The 11308-nt window shown below is 42.5% G+C and overlaps 1 pseudogene; it reads left to right on the forward strand.

The window, feature by feature from the left end:
- The first annotated feature begins 3268 nt into the window (after positions 1-3268).
- Positions 3269-10859, forward strand: LOC100295782 (large ribosomal subunit protein uL15-like; annotated as a pseudogene).
- Positions 10860-11308: the final 449 nt, after the last annotated feature.

The raw sequence follows: 11308 nt of genomic DNA on the forward strand, positions 1-11308 counted from the left end.
GATACAAAAGAACAGACTTTTTTTTTTCCCCTCTTTCCTAGTTCTACTGTTCCAGAAAAAAAATTCACAAGAGATTACCCATGCATGGAGCTAACTCTACAACCATCTGAAATTTGTCAGCAGTAGACAGAGTAGAAAGGAGATTTACTAATTTAACAAACATTTACTAAGCGTCTATTATGTGCAAGGCGCTGAGATGAGTGCTGGAAATGTATTAGTAGCTCAAGGTCTTGTCATTCATAGTCTAATTAGACAAATATGCATGCACTCAGTCGCTCTTCGTCCGACTCTGTGACCCCAAGGACTGCAGCCCTCCAGGCTCCTCTGTCTATGGGATTCTCCAGACAAGAATACTGAAGTGGGTTGCCATTTCCTTCTCCACGGGATCTTCCTGACCCAGGGATCGAACCCACGTGTCCTGCATTGGCAGGCGGATTCTTCCCTGGTGAAGCGCACACAAAGTATTCACAGCAGGAAAAAAAACAACTGCAAAGCTTAGTAGACATTCAGGGCTGAAAGAATTACATGTGGAAAGGCATGGAGGTTATTGAGTAGCTTAAACAAGGCAGCATAAATCAATTTCTGTTTGGGTTTTTTGTTTTGGCCTAACAACTGTAAGTCTTTTCAGATGCTACAGAAGAATCAGCTTGTCTGTAGAGAAAATAACTTTCAAGCTTTTTGAAAACAGAGACATTATCATTTTACATTATTTTATACCACCTATTTTTTATCTTGATAAATTTTATTATTGCAGTAGATGGAAAGAATATATATATATATTTTTCATTGCCTTTCATTTCTATAAGCAATAAGCAACTGTTTTATGTAAATTTATCATTTGAACCTTTTAAATTGTTTGAGAGTGGTAGGAAAGGGGGTAGTTTTCTAGAGTCGTGAATGATTTGGGGTCACAAATCATTGCCCTAAATTGTAACCATTCATAAACTCAAACCCTTTAACATGAGGCTCTCTGAATTTGGTCAGTTTCTCTCCCACATATTTTTAAATACCACCTATTTGAAGAACCTCCTTCAAAAGGACTTAGGCCGGGACCGTTGTATTCAGTGCCCCTGACCCCACAGCAGACCACTGTCCACCCATGCCCCCACCAGAGGCTCCTGGACACTCAGAGGCAAGTCTGGCTCATTCTCTTGGGGATCACTGCCCCTTTCTTCTGGGTCCTGGTGCACACAAGGTTTTGTTTGTGCCCTCCAAGATTCTGTTTTAAGAGCTTGCTTTCCCAAAGGAAAAACAAAATGTTGTTTCTAATATATAATAATTTCTCACCATTTATAGGATAAAATCTAAACTCCTTAGTTTGACATTTAAGGACTTTCTTGGTTTGGTACCCATCTCCTTAGCCAGTTTCATTTCCTAACACTCAGCATCTTCAGTGTTAATGCTTTAATGATACTGATGTATTTTTATTTCTCCTATGAGCTTATTTCATCTTAGAGCCTTTGCACAGACCAAGGTCAAAGGTCACTTCCACTGCAAAGACTTCCTTGACTCACCAAAACAGGTCTGGATACTTCCTCTTTCTCCCATGAGTCTTGAGTGGGCATCCATGAGAATACTTATCACCATGCATTTCACTGTGTTTTGCCTACATCCCTCCCAGATAACACATTCCTTGAGGGTTGTGAATCATATCCTTTTATTTAAGTATCTTTCATTCTAAATGCTAAGAATAGGGAATAGGGAGTTTAATGGGGATAAAGTTTCTCTTCTGCAAGATGGAAACAGTTCCAGAAATCGATGACAATGTGAATATACTTAATGAGTGTACTTCATGCCACTAAACTGCATACTTATGAATGATTAAAATGATAAAATTTTGTTATATGCATTTTACCACTTTTATTTTTTTAAAATAAAAAATAGTCATATCCTTTGATTAGTAATTACATTTCAATCTTTTGGAAAATTATTTTTATTTTTTAAAATTGATAAATAGTTGATGTCTGGAGGAGGAAATGGCAACCCACTCCAGTATTTTTGCCTGGAAAATTCCATGGACAGATGAGCCTGTAGGGCTACAGTCCATGGGGTTACAAAGAGTTGGACATGACTGAGCATACATTCGTGGCTGATGTACAATGTTGTATATCAGGTGTACATCAAAGTGATTCAGTTTGAATTATATAATATCAAACTAATTTCTTTTTCAAGTTATTTTCCCTTATAGGTTATTATAAAATATTGAGTTTAGTTCCCTGTGCTATACTATATGTCCTTATTGTCATATGTCCTTTTGGTCAACAATATGTCCAAGAAGGACTATATGTCCTTATTGATCAGCAATTCCATTTCTAGAATATTATTCTAAGCTAATAGAATATAACCTACAGAGGGCAAGGACCAGTGGTGTGTCTTTCCCTCAAGGTTTCTCCACTGCCAAGGAAAGTGTCTGCCACGTAGCAGACATTCAATAGGTATCTGTGCAATTTAAAAACAAAAAAATGAATGAATGAATTGGTGCTATTTCCAAAGGTCTTGCTCTTTTGGATAGCCACATCTTCTCCATTCCCATTTCTCCTACTCCTACTTGCACCCTGTATGTGAATGTGTGAAGTCACTCAGTTGTGTCCGACTCTTTGCAACCCCATGGACTGTATCCTACCAGGCTCCTCCGTCCATGGGATTTTCCAGGCAAGAGTACTGGAGTGGGTTGCCATTTCCTTCTCCAGAGGATCTTCCCCACTCAGGGATTGAACCCGGGTCTCCCACATTGTAGGCAAACGCTTTACCATCTGAGCCACCAGGGAAGTGCATTTAGTCTACAAACCCCACCTGTTTTCAACAATAAATGGAGGCTGCACTTTGATTCTCTCCATTTAACTTTCCTGATTTAAAGTTAGAAATCAGACTAACTGGGGACTTCCCTAGTGATCCAGTGGTAAAGAACCCACTTTGCAATGCAGACATGGATTCAATCCCTGGTTGGGGAACTAAGATCCCACATGCCATGGCCAACTAAGCCCATGTGCCACAACTAGAGAAGCCTGATTGCCATAATGAAGACCCAGCATAGCCAAAAAAAAAGGAAAGAAAGAATCAGACCAACTCATTTAAAATTCGGTTCCACCACTTACCAGTTGTGTGATCACGGGCAAATCATTCAACTGTGAAGTGAGAATAAAGCATTCGTTGCTGAGTTGCTGATGGGATCTGAAGAGATAATGCATATGCCAAGCTCAGGATGTCTGACAAATGGTAAGCACTCCATAAAAGCAAGGTGACACGCTCTTTCGTCGAGGTTGCCAACATGCCACCCTGACTAAGGAAGACTTAGGGCCCCATGAGCCACAGCCACGGCCACACTGGCAAACACTGGAAACACCCGGGAGGGCAAGGTAATGCTGGTGCCATGCATCACCACGGCATCAGCGTCAACAAATATCACCCAGGTTACTTTGGGAAAGTTGATCTGACAGATTACCACTTAAGAGAAACCAGAGTTTCTGCCCAACTGCCAATCTTGATAAACTGTGGACCTAGGTCAGTGAGCAGACATGGGTGAATGCTGCCAAGAACAAGACATGAACTCCTTCTATCATTAACGTGGCACTGTTGGGTTACTACAAAGTTCTGGGGAAGGGAAAACTCCCAAAGTAGCCTGTCATTGTAAAGGTCAAATTCTTCAGCAGAAGAGCTGAGGAGAAGATTAAGGGTGTAGGTGGGGCTTGTGTCCTGGTGGCTGGAAGCCACATGCTGGGAAATTCATTAAATGATAACGAGTGCTTTTCAAAAAAGAAAAAGCAAGTTGACATTAATTTGTTGTTGTTGTTTAGTTACCAAGTCCTGTCTGACTCGGTGCAACCCTCTGGACTGCAACACCCCCAGGCTAGTCTGTCCCTCACCATCTTCTAGAGTTTGGTCAAACTCACGTCCATTGAGTGGTGATGCCATCCAACCATCTCATCCTCTGTTGCCCATTACTCCTCCTGCATCAATCTTTTCCAGCATCAGGGTCTTTTCCAATAAGTCAGCTCTTCGCATCAAGTGGCCAAACCTCAGCTTCAACATCAGTCAGATCAGATCAGATCAGTCGCTCAGTCGTGTCCAACTCTTTGCGACCCCATGAATTGCAGCACACCAGGCCTCCCTGTCCATCACCAACTCCCGGAGTTCACTCAGACTCACGTCCATTGAGTCAGTGATGCCATCCAGCCATCTCATCCTCTGTGGTCCCCTTCTCCTCTTGCCCCCAATCCCTCCCAGCATCAGAGTCTTTTCCAATGAGTCAACACTTCACATCAGGTGGCCAAAGTACTGGAGTTTCAGCTTTAGCATCATTCCTTCCAAAGAAATCCCAGGGCTGATCTCCTTCAAAATGGCCTGGTTGGATCTCCTTGCAGTCCAAGGGACTCTCAAGAGTCTTCTCCAACACCACAGTTCAAAAGCATCAATTCTTCGGCACTCAGCCTTCTTCACAGTCCAACTCTCACATCCATACATGACCACAGGAAAGAACCATAGCCGTGACTAGACGAACCTTTGTTGGCAAAGTAATGTCTCTGCTTTTGAATATGCTATCTAGGTTGGTCATAACTTTCCTTCCAAGGAGTAAGTGTCTTTTAATTTCATGGCTGCAGTCACCATCTGCAGTGATTTTGGAGCCCAGAAAAATAAAGTCTGACACTATTTCCACTGTTTCCCCATCTCTTTCCCATGAAGTAATGGGACCGGATGCCATGATCTTCATTTTCTGAATGTTGAGCTTTAAGCCAACTTTTTCACTCTCCACTTTCACCTTCATCAAGAGGCTTTTTAGTTGCTCTTCACTTTCTGCCATAAGGGTGGTGTCATCTGCATATCTGAGGTTATTGATATTTCTCCCAGCAATCTTGATTCCAGCTTGTGTTTCTTCCAGTCCAGCATTTCTCATGATGTACTCTGCATATAAGTTAAAAAACAGGGTGCCAATATACAGCCTTGACGAAATCCTTTTCCTATTTGGAACCAGTCTTTTCCTATTTGGAACCAGTCTTACGATTATACAGTGGAAGTGAGAAATAGATTTAAGGGCCTAGATCTGATAGATAGAGTGCCTGATGAGCTATGGAATGAGGTTCGTGACATTGTACAGGAGATAGGGATCAAGACCATCCCCATGGAAAAGAAATGCAAAAAAGCAAAATGGCTGTCTGGGGAGGCCTTACAAATAGCTGTGAAAAGAAGAGAAGTGAAAAGCAAAGGAGAAAAGGAAAGATATAAACATCTGAATGCAGAGTTCCAAAGAATAGCAAGAAGAGATAAGAAAGCCTTCTTCAGCCATCAATGCAAAGAAATAGAGGAAAACAACAGAATGGGAAAGACTAGAGATCTCTTCAAGAAAATCAGAGATACCAAAGGAACATTTCATGCAAAGATGGGCTCGATGAAGGACAGAAATGGTATGGACCTAACAGGAGCAGAAGATATTAAGAAGAGATGGCAAGAATACACAGAAGAACTGTACAAAAAAGATCTTCACAACCTAGATAATCACGATGGTGTGATCACTGACCTAGAGCCAGACATCCTGGAATGTGAAGTCAAGTGGGCCTTAGAAAACACCACTATGAACAAAGCTAGTGGAGGTGATGGAATTCCAGTGGAGCTATTCCAAATCCTGAAAGATGATGCTGTGAAAGTGCTGCCCTCAATATGCCAGCAAATTTGGAAAACTCAGCAGTGGCCACAGGACTGGAAAAGGTCAGTTTTCATTCCAATCCCAAAGAAAGGCAATGCCAAAGAATGCTCAAACTACCGCACAATTACACTCATCTCACACGCTAGTAAAGTAATGCTCAAAATTCTCCAAGCCAGGCTTCAGCAATATGTGAACCGTAAACTTCCTGATGTTCAAGCTGGTTTTAGAAAAGGCAGAGGAACCAGAGATCAAATTGCCAACATCTGCTGGATCCTCGAAAAAGCAAGAGAGTTCCAGAAAGGCATCTATTTCTGCTTTATTGACTATGCTAAAGCCTTTGACTGTGTGGATCACAATAAACTGTGGAAAATTCTGAAAGAGATGGGAATACCAGACCACCTGATTTGCCTCTTGAGAAATTTGTATGCAGGTCAGGAAGCAACAGTTAGAACTGGACATAGAACAACAGACTGCTTCCAAAGAGGAAAAGGAGTTCGTCAAGGCTGTATATTGTCACCCTGTTTATTTAACTTATATGCAGAGTACATCATGAGAAACGCTGGACTGGAAGAAACACAAGCTGGAATCAAGATTGCCGGGAGAAATATCAATAACCTCAGATATGCAGATGACACCACCCTTATGGCAGAAAGTGAAGAGCAACTAAAAAGCCTCTTGATGAAGGTGAAAGTGGAGAGTGAAAAAGTTGGCTTAAAGCTCATCATTCAGAAAATGAAGATCATGGCATCCAGTCCCATCACTTCATGGGAAATAGGGAAACAGTGGAAATAGTGTCAGACTTTATTTTTCTGGGCTCCAAAATCACTGCAGATGGTGACTGCAGCCATGAAATTAAAAGACGCCTAGTCCTTGGAAGGAAAGTTATGACCAACCTAGATAGCATATTCAAAAGCAGAGACATTACTTTGCCAACAAAGGTCCGTCTAGTCAAGGCTATGGTTTTTCCTGTGGTCATGTAAGGATGTGAGTGTTGGACTGTGAAGAAGGCTGAGTGCCGAAGAATTGATGCTTTTGAACTGTGGTGTTGGAGAAGACTCTTGAGAGTCCCTTGGACTGCAAGGAGATCCAACCAGGCCATTCTGAAGGAGATCAGCCCTGGGATTTCTTTGGAAGGAATGATGCTAAAGCTGAAACTCCAGTACTTTGGCCACCTGATGTGAAGAGTTGACTCAGTGGAAAAGACTCTGATGCTGGGAGGGATTGGGGGCAAGAGGAGAAGGGGACCACAGAGGATGAGATGGTTGGATGGCATCACTGACTTGATGGACATGAGTCTGAGTGAACTCTGAGAGTTGGTGATGGACAGGGAGGCCTGGCGTGCTGCGATTCATGGGGTCGCAAAGAGTCGGACACCACTGAGCGACTGATCTGATCTGATCTGTTGTTCCATGTCCAGTTCTAACTGTTGCTTCCTGACCTGCATACAAATTTCTCAAGAGGCAAATCAGGTGGTCTGGTATTCCCATCTCTTTCAGAATTTTCCACAGTTTATTGTGATCCACACAGTCAAAGGCTTTAGCATAGTCAATAAAGCAGAAATAGATGCCTTTCTGGAACTCTCTTGCTTTTTCGAGGATCCAGCAGATGTTGGCAATTTGATCTCTGGTTCCTCTGCCTTTTCTAAAACCAGCTTGAACATCAGGAAGTTTACGGTTCACATATTGCTGAAGCCTGGCTTGGAGAATTTTGAGCATTACTTTACTAGCGTGTGAGATGAGTGTAATTGTGCGGTAGTTTGAGCATTCTTTGGCATTGCCTTTCTTTGGGATTGGAATGAAAACTGACCTTTTCCAGTCCTGTGGCCACTGCTGAGTTTTCCAAATTTGCTGGCATATTGAGGGCAGCACTTTCACAGCATCATCTTTCAGGATTTGGAATAGCTCCACTGGAATTCCATCACCTCCACTAGCTTTGTTCATAGTGGTGTTTTCTAAGGCCCACTTGACTTCACATTCCAGGATGTCTGGCTCTAGGTCAGTGATCACACCATCATGATTATCTGGATCATGAAGATCTTTTGCACAGTTCTTCTGTGTATTCTTGCCATCTCTTCTTAGTATCTTCTGCTTCTGTTAGGTCCATACCATTTCTGTCCTTTATCGAGCCCATCTTTGCATGAAATGTTCCCTTGGTATCTCTGATTTTCTTGAAGAGATCTCTAGTCTTTCCCATTCTGTTGTTTTCCTCTATTTCTTTGCATTGATGGCTGAAGAAGGCTTTCTTATCTCTTCTTGCTATTCTTTGGAACTCTGCATTCAGATGTTTATATCTTTCCTTTTCTCCTTTGCTTTTCACTTCTCTTCTTTTCACAGCTATTTGTAAGGCCTCCCCAGACAGCCATTTTGCTTTTTTGCATTTCTTTTCCATGGGGATGGTCTTGATCCCTGTCTCCTGTACAATGTCACGAACCTCATTCCATAGTTCATCAGGCACTCTATCTATCAGATCTAGGCCCTTAAATCTATGTCTCACTTCCACTGTATAATCATAAGGGATTTGATTTAGGTCATACCTGAATGGTCTAGTGGTTTTCCCTACTTTCTTCAATTTAAGTCTGAATTTGGCAATCAGGAGTTCATGGTCTGAGCCACAGACAGCTCCTGGTTTTGTTTTTGCTGACTGTATAGAGCTTCTCCATCTTTGGCTGCAAAGAATATAATCAATCTGATTTCGGTGTTGACCGTCTGATGATGTCCATGTGTTGAGTCTTCTCTTGTGTTGTTGGAAGAGGGTGTTTGTTATGACCAGTGCATCTTCTTGGCAAAACTCTATTAGTCTTTGCCCTGCTTCATTCCGTATTCCAAGGCCAAATTTGCCTGTTACTCCAGGTGTTTCTTGACTTCCTACTTTTGCATTCCAGTCCCCTATAATGAAAAGGACATCTCTTTTGGGTGTTAGTTCTAAAAGGTCTTGTAGGTCTTCATAGAACTGTTCAACTTCAGCTTCTTCAGCATTACTGGTTGGGGCATAGACTTGGATTACTGTGATATTGAATGGTTATCTTGGAAACAAACAGATCATTCTGTCGTTTTTGAGATTGCATCCAAGTACTGCATTTCGGACTCTTTTGTTGACCATGATGGCTACTACATTTCTTCTGAGGGATTCCTGCCCGCAGTAGTAGATATAATGGTCATCTGAGTTAAATTCACCCATTCCAGTCCATTTTAGTTCACTGCTTGCTAGAATGTTGACATTCACTCTTGCCATCTCTTGTTTGACCACTTGCAATTTGCCTTGATTAATGGACCTGACATTCCAGGTTCCTATGCAATATTGCTCTTTACAGCATTGGACCTTGCTTCTATCACCAGTCACACCCACAGCTGGGTATTCTTTTTGCTTTGGCTCCAACCCTTCATTCTTTCTGGAGTTATTTCTCCACTGATCTCCAGTAGCCTATTGGGCACCTACTGACCTGGGGAGTTCCTCTTTCAGTATCCTATCATTTTGCCTTTTCATACTGTTCATGGGGTTCTCAAGGCACAAATACTGAAGTGGTTTGCCATTCCCTTCTCCAGTGGACCACATTCTGTCAGATCTCTCCACCATGACCCGCCCATCTTGGGTTGCCCCACGGGCATGGCTTAGTTTCAATGAGTTAGACAAGGCTGTGGTCGTAGTGTGATTAAATTGACTAGTTTTCTGTGAGTATGGTTTCAGTGTGTCTTCCCTCTGATGCCCTCTTGCAACACCTACTGTCTTACTTGGGTTTCTCTTACCTTGGGTGTAGGGTATCTCTTCACGGCTGCTCCAACAAAGCGCAGCCATTGCTCCTTACCTTGGACGAGGGGTATCTCCTCACCACCGCCCTTCCTGACCTTCAGCGTGGGATAGCTCCTCTAGGCCCTCCTGCGCCCGTTCAGCCACGGCTCCTTGGACGTGGGGTTGGTCCTCCCGGTCACCGCCCCTGGCCTCCGGCGTGGGGTTGCTCCTCCCGGCCGCCGCCCCTGACCTCGGATGTGGGGTAACTCCTCTCGTCCCCGCCCCTGACCTCGGACATTGGGAATCTCCTCTCGGCCGCCCCCCCCTCCCCGAACTCGGACGCGGGGTAGCTCCTCTCTGTCGTTCCTGCGCCGTCGCAGTCTGGCACTCTCAGCCGCTGCCCCTGACCTCGGACGTGGGGTGAATACTCAGGGTGGATTTCCTTTAGGATTGACTGGTTTGATCTCCTTGCAGTCCAAGGGACTCTCAAGAGTCTTCTCCAGCACATAGACATTAAATATTTCTGTCGTTATTATTTATTAAAGTTGCATTTGATCAAGGGAAAGAAAGCAATAATTGAGTGTGTAGGCACCTCATATAGCAGAAAAAGCAACAGGATCAGAAATGGGGGATCTGAGTTAGTAAGGCTCCTCCAATGACCTTGTAAGCTTACACAATTCACTCAGTCTTTTATGATACATGACTTCCCTCGTGTCTCAAAAGGTAAAAGCGTCTGCCTGCAAAGCAGGAGACGCGGGTTCGACCCCTGGGTTGGGAAGATCCTCTGCAGAAGGAAATGGCAACCCACTCCAGTACTCTTGCCTGGAAAATCCCATGGACGGAGGAGCCTGGTAGGCTACAGTCCATGGGGTCGCAAAGAGTCGGACATGACTGAGCGACTTCGCTTTCACTTTATGATACATAACAAAGCACGTGTTACCAAGTCCAGTCTTCGCTCTGCTTACCGCTGAAGAGATCAGTAAATCAAGAGACAAGGAATATGACTTTATTCAGAAAGTCAGCTGACCAAGCAGACAAACATCTCAAAATACCCATTCTCTTGGGGTCTGGATGCCCGGTTATTTTATGGATCAGAGATGTGAAAAGGTGAGGAAGCAAAGTAAAAAGACCATTTAATATCTTGCAAATGTCTCCTACAGTGGCAAGCCTCAGGCAGGGGGAAGTGTTAATTTTTTTCTTCCTGCCATTTACAGGTGGACAGGTTATGAACAAAGGCACTTTAGCTTAACAGTCAGGCAAAGGTGCAGAATTCTCTGAGACAGCCCATTATGTATACTTATAATAACAAAAACGGCAAAAACAAGGGTTAAAGTCAAAGAAACAGTTTTCAACATGGAATCAGAATTGACTTCTCCCTTAAAAACATGGACATTTTAAAAATAAGATATGAATGATCTGAGATGTCATAAAGCATTAACCAATTGGGCCTCACTTTTTTCCCCCATAAAATCACAGCAATAAATTTGATCTTTAAGGGCTCTACAAACAAAAACACTGTAACTCTAGGGGAGTAGGGAGGGGCACTATAGGGGTGTGGGAGTGGGAGGTACGAACTACCAGGTATAAGTTCAAGGATGTATTGTACAACATGAAGAATATTACCAATATTCTGTAATAACTGTATAATGGAAAGTAACCTTTCAAAATTGTATTAAAAATAAAAATTTTAAAAGTTAAAAAATAAAAAACACACACACAAAAAATATAATTCTAGACTTTCAGCCCAAATGAGAAAATCAAAAGTAAGAGTACGGCTAAATATTGTAGAACTAGTTATTATATATATATATATATATATATATATATATATATATATTTAATATTATTATTATTATATATATATATATATATGTTTAATTTATTTTTGGCTGCACTGGGTCTTCGTTGCTGTGTGGGCTTTTCTCTAGTTATAGCCAGTGGGGT

This window comes from Bos taurus, chromosome 5, assembly GCF_002263795.3.
Source record: "Bos taurus isolate L1 Dominette 01449 registration number 42190680 breed Hereford chromosome 5, ARS-UCD2.0, whole genome shotgun sequence".
NCBI classification, from domain to species: Eukaryota; Metazoa; Chordata; class Mammalia; order Artiodactyla; family Bovidae; genus Bos; species Bos taurus.